This window comes from Otolemur garnettii, unplaced genomic scaffold (genome assembly GCF_000181295.1).
Source record: "Otolemur garnettii isolate 467f Iridium unplaced genomic scaffold, OtoGar3 scaffold00181, whole genome shotgun sequence".
Lineage (NCBI taxonomy): Eukaryota > Metazoa > Chordata > Mammalia > Primates > Galagidae > Otolemur > Otolemur garnettii.
The window spans coordinates 2,062,290-2,075,487 of NW_003852576.1; the positions used below are offsets into that span (position 1 = coordinate 2,062,290).

General features: G+C 45.0%; 1 protein-coding gene across 14 annotated transcripts in view; it reads right to left on the reverse strand.

Annotated features, from left to right (window-relative positions):
- The window catches only part of APBB2 (amyloid beta precursor protein binding family B member 2), a 377,881-nt gene that overhangs the window by 230,353 nt on the left and 134,330 nt on the right, over positions 1-13,198 (reverse strand). For 12 of the 14 annotated variants that reach the window (XM_023519597.1, XM_023519608.1, XM_012811964.2 and 9 more), the window contains exon 4: positions 6,398-6,511. The exons of 1 other annotated variant lie outside the window; for it this stretch is intronic. The gene's annotated coding sequence lies outside the window, so the exon portion shown is untranslated. The remainder of the gene's footprint in view (positions 1-6,397; positions 6,512-13,198) is intronic. One more of the 14 variants, XM_023519600.1, reaches the window with a different exon arrangement.

Here is a 13,198-nt window from a genome sequence, read left to right on the forward strand (position 1 = left end):
AGGAAACCGGGGGAAGTCCGGTCCTGACAGACGAGGTGTACAAAGTGTACAAGAACAGTTCGGAATATCAGGAGACTACAGTGGATTAAGTAACCAAAAGGTGGTTTATAAAATCAGATGGACAGACAGTACCTTCACAGTAGCGCTTAATCCAGATGTCCAGACACACACATGTAACTGTCAGGAAACGTGCAAAATACTAAGGATGGGTTTTTCCCTTGCGTTCTGGTATTTACACATTTTCCAAAATAAATGGATTTTGCTTCTTCCTCGGGCAGAAGAAAAATCTAATCTAATATGTGCTATTTTTAAAATCTTGTTGCCGTTAACCTTTCCCAACTCCCACAACTACTCTCCGTTTATGGAATCATCCTACCCAAACTGTGAGATCCACCAAAGCCCCTGTGCTGTGACCATCCAAATCTGGGCAATCTGGCAGATCATTAAAACCAGAGCAGAAAGCCCCTCTTGGGAAACCACACCCCATCTGGACTGTGCCAGGTGGTCAGACCCACTCGGCTATTAACCATCTTGAACACAGGTCTCAGGGTCCTGCTGGTTTGGGGGGTTTTTTTGCAGTTTTTGGCCAGGGCTGGGTTTGAACCTGCCACCTCCAGTACATGGGGCCAGCTCCCTACTCCTTGAGCCACAGGTGCTACCCAGGGTCCTGCTTTTCACTCAAAACCCTGGCTGAGTGCAGAACTCCCTCTCTGTCTGAGACCTCCAGTTCTGCTGAAGCTCACCCCTCAATATTGTGTGACCCCTGGGCCACTGCTTTTCGAAATGACAATTTCATGAAAATCAAATGAATGGGTCCCGAGCAGCAGTTTTAAACCGTGATAAAAGTCCCCCTTGGCCAGGAGCAGAGGCTCGTGCCTGTGTATCCTAGCACTTTGGGAATCTGAGGCGGGAGGATCACTTGAGCAAAGGAGTTTGAGACCCGCCTGAGCAACACAGCAAGACCCTAGATCTAAAAAAAAAAAAAAAGTAGCTAGGCGTGGTGGTGCAAGCCTACAGTCCTAGCCACTCGGGAGGCTGAGGGGGGACAGCTACTTTAGCTAAGCAGTTTGAGGCAACAGTAAGCTGCAATCAGGCCACTGCACTCTAGCCTGGGCAACAAAGCAAGACTCTGCCTCTAAAAATAAATAATAATAATAACAACAACAAAAGTTCCTCCTTCTACCAAGATGAATCTACCTCGCTGCTCTGAACTGCTTCCACTGCCTCTCTCGGGAATGTCACAGAAGTAAGTTCACCACAGGCCACAGCTGCTTTCACTATGAAAGTCAATAGACTGCTTAGAAAGATATTTATCATACTTTGTTGAGTAAACAACTTGTACAACATTCTTCCATTTTTATCAACAGAGAAGAAACAGGATAACTGAAGTACAGAAAGTCCCCAGCAAAGTGTTAAAAAGGGGCTCTCCTGGTGTGTAGGGTTCTGAGACCTTATTCCCTCTTTTATTTTCTTAATTTTCTATATGTGATTTTAAAGTATTATTACCATTACTGTATTGATTATTTTTACTCTTTCTATAATCAATATTCTCTGCGGGCCTTCACATTGTCTGTGATTTTGGGGTTTAGTTAAGTAAGAGAAGAAACACAAGATCAATGCCAGATTCTTTTCCCGCTCAATCTTTTAAGCCTTTGAGACCCACATTACCAAAGGCCATGCTGTAGGACATGGGTGAGTGGATGTCACCAAAACATGATCACCCAAGCAATCATGATGTCCCTTGTCAGCCTGGCGGGAGGACAGGAACCCAGACTCCCAAGCAGCACGATGTCCCTTGTCAGCCCGGCGGGAGGAGAGAAACCCAGACTCCCAAGCAGCACGATGTCCCTTGTCAGCCTGGCGGGAGGACAGGAACCCAGACTGGAGGCAGGGAGTGGATAAACCCAGACTCAGACTGCAACTCTGCAAAGACAAGCTATTGTTTCCAGCCTCTGCTTCCTCATCTGTGAAAGGGAAATAATACAGGGAACTTTTCAAAGTTTATCTAATTTGAAGTAAAATACTTCCAGGACACATGTGGCATGGAATGGTACTTCAAACGAAACCTTTTATCAGAGAAAGCAAGAAAGTCAACAAGGAATGGTCAAAGAAACAATTGTATGTGCCTCCCACTGTTTAAACTTTTTTTTTTTTTTTTTTAGGACAGAATCTCACTCATTGCCCTGGGTAGAGTGCCACGGCATCAGAGCTAACAGCAACCTCAAATTCTTGGGCTCAAGCAATCCTCTTAACTCAGCCTCCCAAGCAGTTGAGACTATAGGGTCCTACCACAGTGTCCACCTATTTTTCAGATACAAGGTCTCGCTCTTGCTCAGGCTGGTCTTGAACTCCTGAGCTCAGGTGATCCACCCATCTTGGCCTCCCTGAGTGCTAGGATTACAGGTGTGAACAACTGCACCTGGCCTGTTTAAACTTTTTCACAGCACTTTCTTAAAAGCGTAGAAAGCGAAGTACCCACTCTCTGAGAGAAAGGGAAGGAAATGCAGAAAGCAAGCTGGGATGGATGAGCGGGATGGACGAGGGGGATGGACGAGGGGGATGGACGAGCGGCCTGCTGCACGGCCCGCTGCACGGCCCGTAGCTGCCCCGGATACTCCTGTGCTGTGTGGGCTCAGCAAGCTCCCTGTGAGACGCTATTCAGGAGCTTCCCAAAGATGGGTCCAGCCCTAAGCCCAAGGAAGGCCATCAATATTTAAGCACTTAGCCCAGACAGAACAGTGTACAGGAGAGAAGAGAGAAATGCTCAAAGTATATACAAATGCCAAATACAAGATGAATTTGGGACACAAGCTATAGGAGTGAGATTTAAGAGAGCTGCTTCCTGCTGGGCAACTTCCTAAGGAGGAGGGAAACTCTGCTCCATCCTAAAGCAGGCGCAGGATTTCAACAGGTTATCAAAAGATGGCTCAGCATTCCAGAGAGGGGACAGCACAACTCAGTAAGTGGACAGTGACGCAAAGGCAGAGAGTGACCCCCGGCAAGAGAGCCCACAGAGGCTGCAAGAGATCCCTGCTAGATCGCTGTAAATCTAACAAGAACATGATGAATACTGACCGGGAATCATTGGTATTAAAAATAAGAAGGAGTGACAGAAAACGCAGTGCCTTTGAACTGGGGGGACACAGGGAACACTCTCAGCAGGGAAGTGGCGTGATCAGGGAAGTGGTGAGATTAATTTGGCCGCTGTGCGGGTGTGGAATGTGCAGGCACAGAGATCACAGGCCCGAGGTCTGGAGTCTACTGCATCAGTCCAGATCCCAACAGCGAGAGCAGCAGCTGCTCTAGGAATAAACAGGTACAAATAATAATAAACAAGGACACAATTTTATTAGTAATTCCCAGGGATACATTCTGAGCAATGCATCGTTCAGTGATTTTCTCACTGCGGACATCGTAGAATGACTGACACAAACTCAGACGGCATCACCCACCAGGCACCTCACTACATGGTCTAGCCAACTGCTCCTCAGTCACAAACCCGCCTGGTGCATCCCTGCGCTGAACACTGCAGGCGACTGTAACACAATGGTAACTAACCGTGTCTAAATGTAAAAAGTTACAGTAAAGACACAGTATTACAATCTTCTATTTAATTTTGAATTTTTTAAATGTTTTTCTGCCCATCCCCTCCTTCTCTCTTTTCCCCTCCCCCCCCCCGAATTGATTTGAGTTTTTCTCCTATGTGGGCATGTATGAGATCATCTACTGGCTTAACAGTAGCATTGAGTACACTACATTCTTGCTTCTCCATTCTTGTGACGCTTTACTAAGAAGAACGTGTTTCAACTCCATCCTGGTTAATACAAAAGATGCAAAGTCTCCACCTGTTTATGGCTGATTAGTGTTCCATGGTACACACACACCACAGTACCTGCAATCTGTCACTGTGTGAAACATCGCCACGCCCCACGTGACTCTAATGTTAAAAATCTGGGATTAACACGAGCACAAACATTAGCACAAAAAGTCAGGGAAGGTCGACTCTCTCTTATTTTAGTGTCCCTGGGATGCCTTTCTACATCCCATCAAAGAACAGCATCGTGTCCTGACAGGAGAGGGCCCCGAAAGGCTGAACGATGATCCTCAAACAGAAAGAAAATGAAAACTCCAATGTGACATATGAGCCCCCAAAACCATCCAGACCCAGCACCACATGCTGCCAACCCGGGAGCAATGCTTCTGACCACATTTAATAACAAAATTATACACTCTAGGGAATCTTTTTTTTTTTTCTTAACTAGCTTTCCTTCTGAAGGGAATGGTATGTCCCTCTTCACACCAGCCTAGCACAGTGCCCAAAGTCAACTTGCGAGCAGACAGAGCCACTGAGGCTAAAGATTCCTTCCGCTTAGGAACGGCCATTATAGAACCTTATTTAATAGCCAGAAGAAGTGAGGTGACAAGGAGGGGATGGAGGGGAAATGGAGAACAAACCAAACAACATAAATGACAGCCTCGGACGGGGGGGATCAACAACACTGCTTAAAAAAAATAATAAAAGACAGAAACTACGAGAGAGTGTAACCCACGCTCTAGTTTAGAGAAAGTGCTACACAGACAAGTGGCCCCTGGGAAAGGCAGCCACTGTCTCCTTTCCACCAGAAAAATGCACCAGGGACGAGCTCGGCAGGGACCTAGGGTAACAACCACCACATTCCTGGTTCTGAGAAAGGCAGGCACATTCCTAGTACCCAGCAATGGAAAAAGAGGAAGAGTTTTCTCCCAGAGGGCTCTTGGTGAAAAATAAGTCAAAAGAAGAGCTTCCTTGCAACTGGCATAGGGCCCCACAGCTCGGGGCCCTCATGTGACTCTGGAAACTCACCTGACTGATGGTAGATATGTCATTCCCCAAAACACTGAAAAATGAGCATTTCCACAGTTGGGAATTTTCCAGGTAAATTACTTCCTCCACGTGTTAGCATTTTAACCATTTGAAAGGAAAAGGTCCTCAAAATATACCAGACTGAACCATGGGAAATTAACATTTTTTGTAGATCAAAAGTAGTCAAGTACTAAGCATTCCACCTGGTCAACCGCAGCAGGTGCCTTCCAACTGTCTCCTACAGATATTTTAGGCTTTGAGGGCCACGAGATAAAATTGAAATTATATAGAGGGAAAAGCACTCTGGTACTTATATAACCATTTAAGATGTAACCATTTAAAAATATCAAATCTACTGCTCAGCTCCTCCAGAAACAGGCATGGGCTGGGTCTGGCCCAGTGGCCAATTTGCCCACTTCTATTCTACAGTGTAAAAGTATAAACTTTATTCCAATTATGTTCACTATGAAAATAGCTAATTCAGAGTAAAACAGCAATAAATACCCTTGGAGATTCTACATTTGAAAACGTTGTTTACCTGAGTCTGCTGGCTTTGAAGTTAGTCATGGGTCTGAATCCCTATTCTGTTGTCAAGAATTTTGCCCTGTTGCTACAAAATGTTTTTAATGACCTGGTTTATTTTATAAGCAATTATTTGGGTGAGGGCTTAACAGTGGGCCTAACTTTTCTGTAAAGAAAAAAAAATCCGTGCTGTACAAGGGAATGGGACTTAAGGTGAACGTGACTAAACAGCTGGGGGCAAAGGGCCTGTGAGGAGCTCCCCCCACTACACCCCAAAATTCCAGAGGGCTCAAAGGAAGCCACACAAACAAATTATCTATACAGCTGGACCAAAGCTGAAAGACTAAAGGAAGCAAAAAATAATTCCAAGACAAATTCCCTTTATATAAAAAAAGAGCAATAAATGGGCAGTAATCATTGTTCTCCTACGTTACTTAGAGCTAACAGCAAATCGGAAAAGGCTGTATTTGTAACAGTTCCCAAAAGACTGTTGGAAAACTGAAGTGCTGGGAAACAGAGAAAGGCATCCCACGAGATTCCCAAGAGTCCCTCTTTCCAGAATGTTAAGAAATAAAAGCTAGGAACTCTCTCCCAATACTGATCAACAAAGACATACCCAGAGGACCTGTATTCTGGGTCTATGAATTTTTTTATTTCAAAAGAATTAACCCAATCACTGGGAAAGGTTTTAATTTATGGCACTCCTATTGTTTCAAAGGTTATATATTGTGATGAAAAAGGAAAGCTGTAAAAAAAAAAGAGCCTGTATATAAATGGATGCATTGAAACAGAAAAGGGAAATTTGCTGATAGACACATCCGGTCTCACAGGCCCACTGGATTACAAAAATCCTCATTTAGACGACATTTCTTACCATCCCATGTTAACAACTCACCCTGGAGCAATCCATTCCCCTGTATTTCTAACCACTCTTGCTTAAATCCCATATACCTTCACCTGTTCAATACACTACAATATTCTACAGTGAAAATCAAAGGGGGAAAAAAAGACAGAGACCAGTCGCATACGTACAAGAGTGGCCTGGATGACAGTGGGCCTCCGGGTACCGTCTGCCCATAGCGACAGTCAGCACAGGTGCCGCGGAAGTTCCCAAGTACTCGGGAAAGACTGAGGTGGTTAGCTGCGCTGGGGGGAGACAAAAAAAAGGTAGAAACAAAACAGAGACTTAAGATAATGGCTGCGGGTTTTTCATTAAAATGCTAATGATGACCACAAATTTCCAGATAACCGTGTTTATGAATTATTCATAGTCACATGTGAGAGGCAGTCTCTCTGACCCTGCAGGCAGGCCCGGAGCTTGCTGGTGATTAGCATGCAGGCCCTGGAACAAGTGTCACAGGCGCACAGGTCACTGCGAGTCTCTCGATGCGGGCTGGCCCTTGTTAGAAGTCCAGGCAATCCCATCGGCATTTCACTGACGCGCTTTAATTTCATTCTTCCTAAGGTCAGGGAAAAGCACTAGCCTGGCTCTTTGCTGTGATATCTGAACGGATATCCTAAACATCCTAAAAGCTTGAAAAAAGAAAATTTTCTGTCTTGGAGAGGTTAGGTATCAAGTTGATTTAAAAAACAACACACCACTAGTTGCCAGCTCAATGGATTTTCCTAAAGTGAACACACCAGATCAAAAAACGAGAACATGACTGGCGCCACAGGAGTCCCCTTCATGCTCCCTACTGAAGGTACATGTGTGTGACTCATATACGTAGATGACTTTTGGCCACTTTTGTGGACATCAAACTGACTTACTGTCCGTCCTAGTTAATCTTTCATTTCAAAACCATTTTCTAAACACCCACTATATGCCCAGCCCTGTACTAAGTACTAGAGCTCCAAAGATGAGCAAGACACCGTCTCTATGTCCAAGGAAAGTCAGTTCCTTTGCACACGAGGGATGTGTACAAACTGGCCCCGCCGTGTGGCAGGATGAGTGTAATGATTGAGATTCACGTCAAGCAGGGGCACCTCGCCTGGAAATGGAGAGGCCAGGGAAGGCTTCCAAGAAAAGGGATGCCTGGCATGTCCTCTTAGGGTGGGAGCTGGGCTGAGACAAGACAACGGGAAAGGCAGAGGTTAGAAACTGCACGCAGCACTGCTGGACACCGTCCAGGGTGAACCAAGACAGCTGGAGCCAGATGTAGCCCAATACACGTATCAAAAAACTCCGACTTTATCTTGGTTGCAAAGAGCCACGGACTCAGAATCAGTATTCCTGGGATGGGTTTGAGTGGAGGCAGGGAGGTCCGCTAGGACATTTGGTTGTTACAATCACTCAGACAGGACAGGAAGGGTGGAGGTAGGTAGGAAAGGGGAGAGAAGAATGAGCTCTTAGAACCATTCAGAAGCTAAAAGCAGAACCTGGCTGACTACACATGGGTGGACGCAGTGGCGAGGGAGGTGAAGAACACAGGAGAGGAGGGAAGGCAGGTTCAGACGGTTCAGTGAGGGCATCAGAGACCGAGCGTGGGAGCTGGAGGTGGGAGGACTCACATGTTCTTCTTGTCTTTTTCCTCAGTCTGATACAGAAAGATTTACTTACTTCCAGGAAATGTTCACGTAACAAAACCCCCCATGATGCTGTTTGAAGCAAAGCACGGTGGAGGGCAGGGGGTGAAGGGCAGGCAGGAGCTGCCAGGGAACCCCGAGGCTCAAGCACCTGCTGCCAGCCCCCAGCCCCACAGCAAGCTGATACACAGCCTCATGGCCAGAGAAGTGGGTGCCCCTCGGCAGGGGGTCGGCTGGGGCATCACCCCAAGGTGCAGACCTGCACAGGGTGGGTGTTCTCTCCTGACTGCCTTGCCCCCACCCCAGGCACTGCAGCCACCTTCGGGCACCAAGGGCGTTTGGCACAAGCAGCCAACCCACATATTCTTTAGTATGAAGCCTGAGGCACAGAAGGGATTAGGACATAGAAGTGACAGAGACCGTGTCAGTGGGGGACATCGCAGAATGAACACGGCAGAGGGAGAAGATCACAGAATTGGTGCTGAGAGCAGAACCCAGGAAGGATGGCAGACAGGTACCCAGGATATAAAGAGATGAACAAAGATGAAAAATGAGAACTACGCACCTTGGGACCTGACATTTAAGAGGCACTGGCCACCCCAATTGAGGGTGGTAGTGAGCGATAGAGTGGCGGAGATACAGAAATGACGGAGCGGGTGGGAGACCCAGGAAGGAAGACAGATGCCTGCGGGGAGGCTGAGCACTCACTGCCAGGCGTGGCCGTGGGCTGAAGACTCAGCACCGAGGGAAAGGCTGAGACTGTAAGAGGGAGGACATGAAGATGGACTCAGATCTCAAGAGAGCAAGGGAGGGATCCGGAGTACAGAGGAAGGGGCTGGCCTTGAAGAGGAAAGGGAACCTACAACCCTTTGACATTCGCAGCTTCTCCCCTTATCCACAGCGAGACATTCCAGGACCCCCAGAAACTGGAATAGGTAGTCCCGAATTCTATCTACATCTACTATGCCATACCTATGGTAAACTTTAATTTATAACTTCCCCTCAGTAAGAGATTAACAGTAACCAGTGATAAAATACAACACAACAACAAAATACTGTAATAAAAGTTACGTGAAAGTGGTCTCTGTCTCTCAGAATATCTTATTGTACCACAGCACAAGTGATCAAAACTAGGCAAGATGAAACCAGGGATACAAGGTACTACTGTAAAGATAAATCTGGCTACAGTACCTTTATAATTAACACCTTGGGACTGCTGGAGGCAACAGACAAAATGACATCAGTGCTCTTGAAAATAGCTGGCAAGGCTCTTTGTTGACAATGAACCAACAAGGAAACGACTGAGGACACAGATCTTGAAATTCTTGGTTTCTGGAATGCTAGCCGGCAAAATTAAAGCAGCCCAACCCTGTTTCAAGGTAAACAAACACGCATGCCAGACTGTATCAAGGGAGAAAAGAGCATTTGTGAGGTAAGCACACCCAGAGTAGAACTCAGGAGGATCAAAAAAAATTAGCAAAAGATTTAGAAGAAGGCTCTTCTTAAAATGATCTTAGGTTTGGGGTGCCAACTTTTCTGGAGATTTATACAGTTTTGTTACCACCATCTTACGAGCTTTGCTCAGGCCTATAGTCCTAACACTCTGGGAGGCCGAGATAGGTGGACGGCTTACCTGAGCCAAAGCAAGACCCTGTCTCTAAAAACAGACAGGATGTGAAGCCACCATGCCCTGCCTTGTTATACATTGGCCGCTTGTAGTCCCAGCTATTTAGGAAGCTGAGACAAGAGGATCGCTTATGCCTACGAGTTTGAGGTTGCTGTAAGCTGTGATGCCACATTGCTCTACTGATGGTGACAAAGTGATACTCTGCCTCAAAAAAAAAAAAAATTAAATAAATAAATGTATAATAAGGTAGGACATGGTGGCTCACACCTGTAATCTTAGCATTCTGGGAGGCTGAGATGGGTGGATTGCTTGAACTTAGGAATTCAAGACTAGTCTGAGGAAGAGCAAGACCTTGTCTCTAAAAAACAGCTGGGTATTGTGGGTGCCTGTAGTCCCAGCCACTTGGGAGGCTGGGGCAAGAGGATCACTTGAGCCCAAGAGTTTGAGGTTGCTCAGAGTTATGACGCCATGGACTCTACTAAGAGTGATAAAGTGAGACTCTGTCTCCAAAAAGAATAAATAAAAAACAAACATATAATAAATCAACAAACCCATACATAAGTGAAGAGATTTCAAAACTAAGGGGTAAGGAAGCCAATTAAATGGTGAGAACAGAAATAGTCTTTCTGGCTCAGCACCCGTAGCACAGACAGTGGTTAAGTGCCAGCCACATAGACCAAGGGTGGAGGGTTCGAACCTGGCCCAGCCCTGCTAAACAACAATGACAACTGCAACAAAAAAAAAAAAGCTCAAGTGTTTTGGCGAGCGCCTACAGGTGCCTGTAGTCCCAGCTACTTGGGAGGCTGAGGCAAGAGAATCAATTAAGCCCAAAAGTTTGAAGTCGCTGTGAACTGTGATGGCACAGCGGCACTCTACCAAGGGTGACATAGTGAAACTCTGTCTCAAAAAAAAAAGAAAGAAAGAAACAGTCTTACTATTTCTTTCTGTCCTACCCTAATTGTCTCAAAGCAAAGCTACAAATCACATTCAGCTGCATTTACTTTTCACAGGAAAATCTTTATGAACTCATAAGTAAATACGACATGCTAAGTTGGAGGGCCCTGAAGATATGCAAACATAAAATGCCTCTTAAATGGGGAATAGGTAGGTCTGAACATTTTGAGCATACAAAGACTCAGCCATTGCAGGCTTCACATCTGCCTGCCTTCTGAGTTCCCCTCCCTGTGAAGGGCAGGCCGTCATCACTCACACAGAGAGGTCTCTCTGCTCTCAGAGACAGCCTATTCAGGGTGGACCCGCTGGCAACGAGATACATAGTAACGAGATAACCAGGTCTCACTTTCTAGAAAATTCTGAAAATTCACCTCGGTTACAGGTCTTTGTTTTTGTCCTAATATATACAGAGGGCATAAAAAAATACATGCACGTTTTAAGAAAGGAAAAAAACTGAATGCAAATTGTATTAATATACACCAGTAACGCCTGTCATCTTGTATATCCATCACCTGCAACTGCAGAGGTCAAACGTGATGTGAGCGTCACAATTTGCATATAGTTTTTCCTTTCCTTTTTATGATTTATACTGTTTTTCATCATTTAATTTCTGAAATTGTCTGATAGAAATATCTTAGGGTTATTTTATTGATGCACAATAGGTATATGTACTTTCAAGGTACAAGTAGTAATCTGATACATTCATGTAATTTATAAAGATCACATCTGTGTACTTAGGATATCCATCACCTGAAATATTTACCTTGTTCTTCCCTTTCTTAAAAATGTGTACAGATTTCTTTGGCACCCTCTGTATATCTGTCTGCTATGCACCATTTTACTTCTTCTGACGCGTAAGTTGTGAGGCATCATACTGAATACAGTTTCTACGTTACGCAGAGGCACACACACTACAGCATCTGCCTAGAAATAACTTGAATGACAGAATTTCCAAAAATAAGGGATAGCTTCTCTCTTAGTATGTACTATGTGACATTTTCCTGAACTGCTAAGAAGTAAGTTGATCCTAAAAACATCAAATAGACTGTGCTCCTCCGATTCATAACATCTTTTTATGTTTTTGCAGTTTTGGCTGGGGCCAGGTTGGAACCTGCCCCCCCCCCCCCCCCCCCCCACCCCCCGTATACGAGCCACAGGTGCCGCCCTGATTCATAACATATTATCAAAGAAACAAATCTCTGAAACTCTCAGTCCTCTTTCCGGTCTTAAGAAAGCTAAGAGACGGAGACAAACTCCACACGGCTCACTTGAACACAAGCCATCCAGGAAAGGAGGGGAATATCCGTGCCAGCCCATAAAGTGTTTACTGTGCAGCTTTGTAATTACTCCATTTACAGCACTATCCGTAATATATTCACTACTGCAAATGATCTACCCGGTCATTAATCCTCACCAAATACATTGATGCCTCCCTCCTCTCCTACAAATTCTTATTATGCTGATGTGGGGCAAAAATGCCAAGAATTCTCTCCAAAATAAACATGTCAATAGCCACCAGTGCTACTATCTGCACTTCACTATTCTGCAACAATGTAATAGCTCTGCAGAAGTATTTGCTGCTGTTGACACAAAAGATAAATTTGTAAACACTTCTAAAAACGGCATTGCTTAGAGCAATGGTTTTTATAGGAAGTTGGTGCAGGCTATTAAAAGGCTGCTTATGCGCTTCAGAAATAATATATTCTATAACTTGCTAATTATAATCTCTGCATCAATCTGTAGTTACGGTTTAATTTCTGTCTTTTAGAAAACTCAAGGAATAAGACGTTGAAAATGATCAACATTTTCATAACAGTTGAAGGACTACCCATGTAAGTATTAAAAATGGGTTTAATTTCAACCACAGTGGATTACGTTTTTTTTCTAAAAGGTACTGCCTTCTGCACAGATTCTGGAATATGATTAACGCCTATTAGGTGACACAAGATCATCAGCACGACCATCCATTAATTTGCTCTGCTGGAGCATGAGAGCACTAACTCCAAGGAAAAGGTGCTGGCCCAGGAGTCACCAGGCAGGGGCTGGCTTTCTGCCTCTACAGACTGAGCTGAAGGGGGACCCAACCAAAGCATGGGGGTGTGCAGAGAGTCAGAAGGAGGAGCCCACTGAAGTTCAAACAGCAAGGAGAGCACGGGTGTAAACAGACTCTGAAAAGCCAAACGTGAAATCAAAGCTAGAGTCAGGTCCAGAGCCAAGATTTACAGAGTGGGGATTTGAGTGAAAGGTAAACTGAAAGGAAACAGAGGGACAGGGTGTAAGGCTGGCTTTAGGTGTGTGCTGCTGGCAGCTGGGCTCAGCCTGCCCTTTGAGGACCCATGGCGAGACAGCTGTTCTGGAACCTTCCAGGCACAGAGAAAGGTCTGTCTGCCCCTCCACTCAAAGGCTCTGAGGTATTTTATCTGCCTCTCATAGTCTGTCTATGCCTCTCCCTTGCCCTGAAGAGTTACAATTCATTTCTATTAGAGTACCAACCTACCCCTTCTTCAAGTCAGCTATGATTCTGGAAACCAAATAAAATAATGAAGTTTAAGAAAACTAGACTTAAAACACCAGCGATAGGTGAGATCTGAAGGGCATAGTACACAGCCTCTGAATACCAACTTAGGCTGCCGAGATGACTTTTCTGTTTATTTTCCAGTCTTAAGGAAATCAAATAGTATTCCTTAGGCAGAATTTTATTTTCTTTTCTTTTTTTTTTTTTTTTT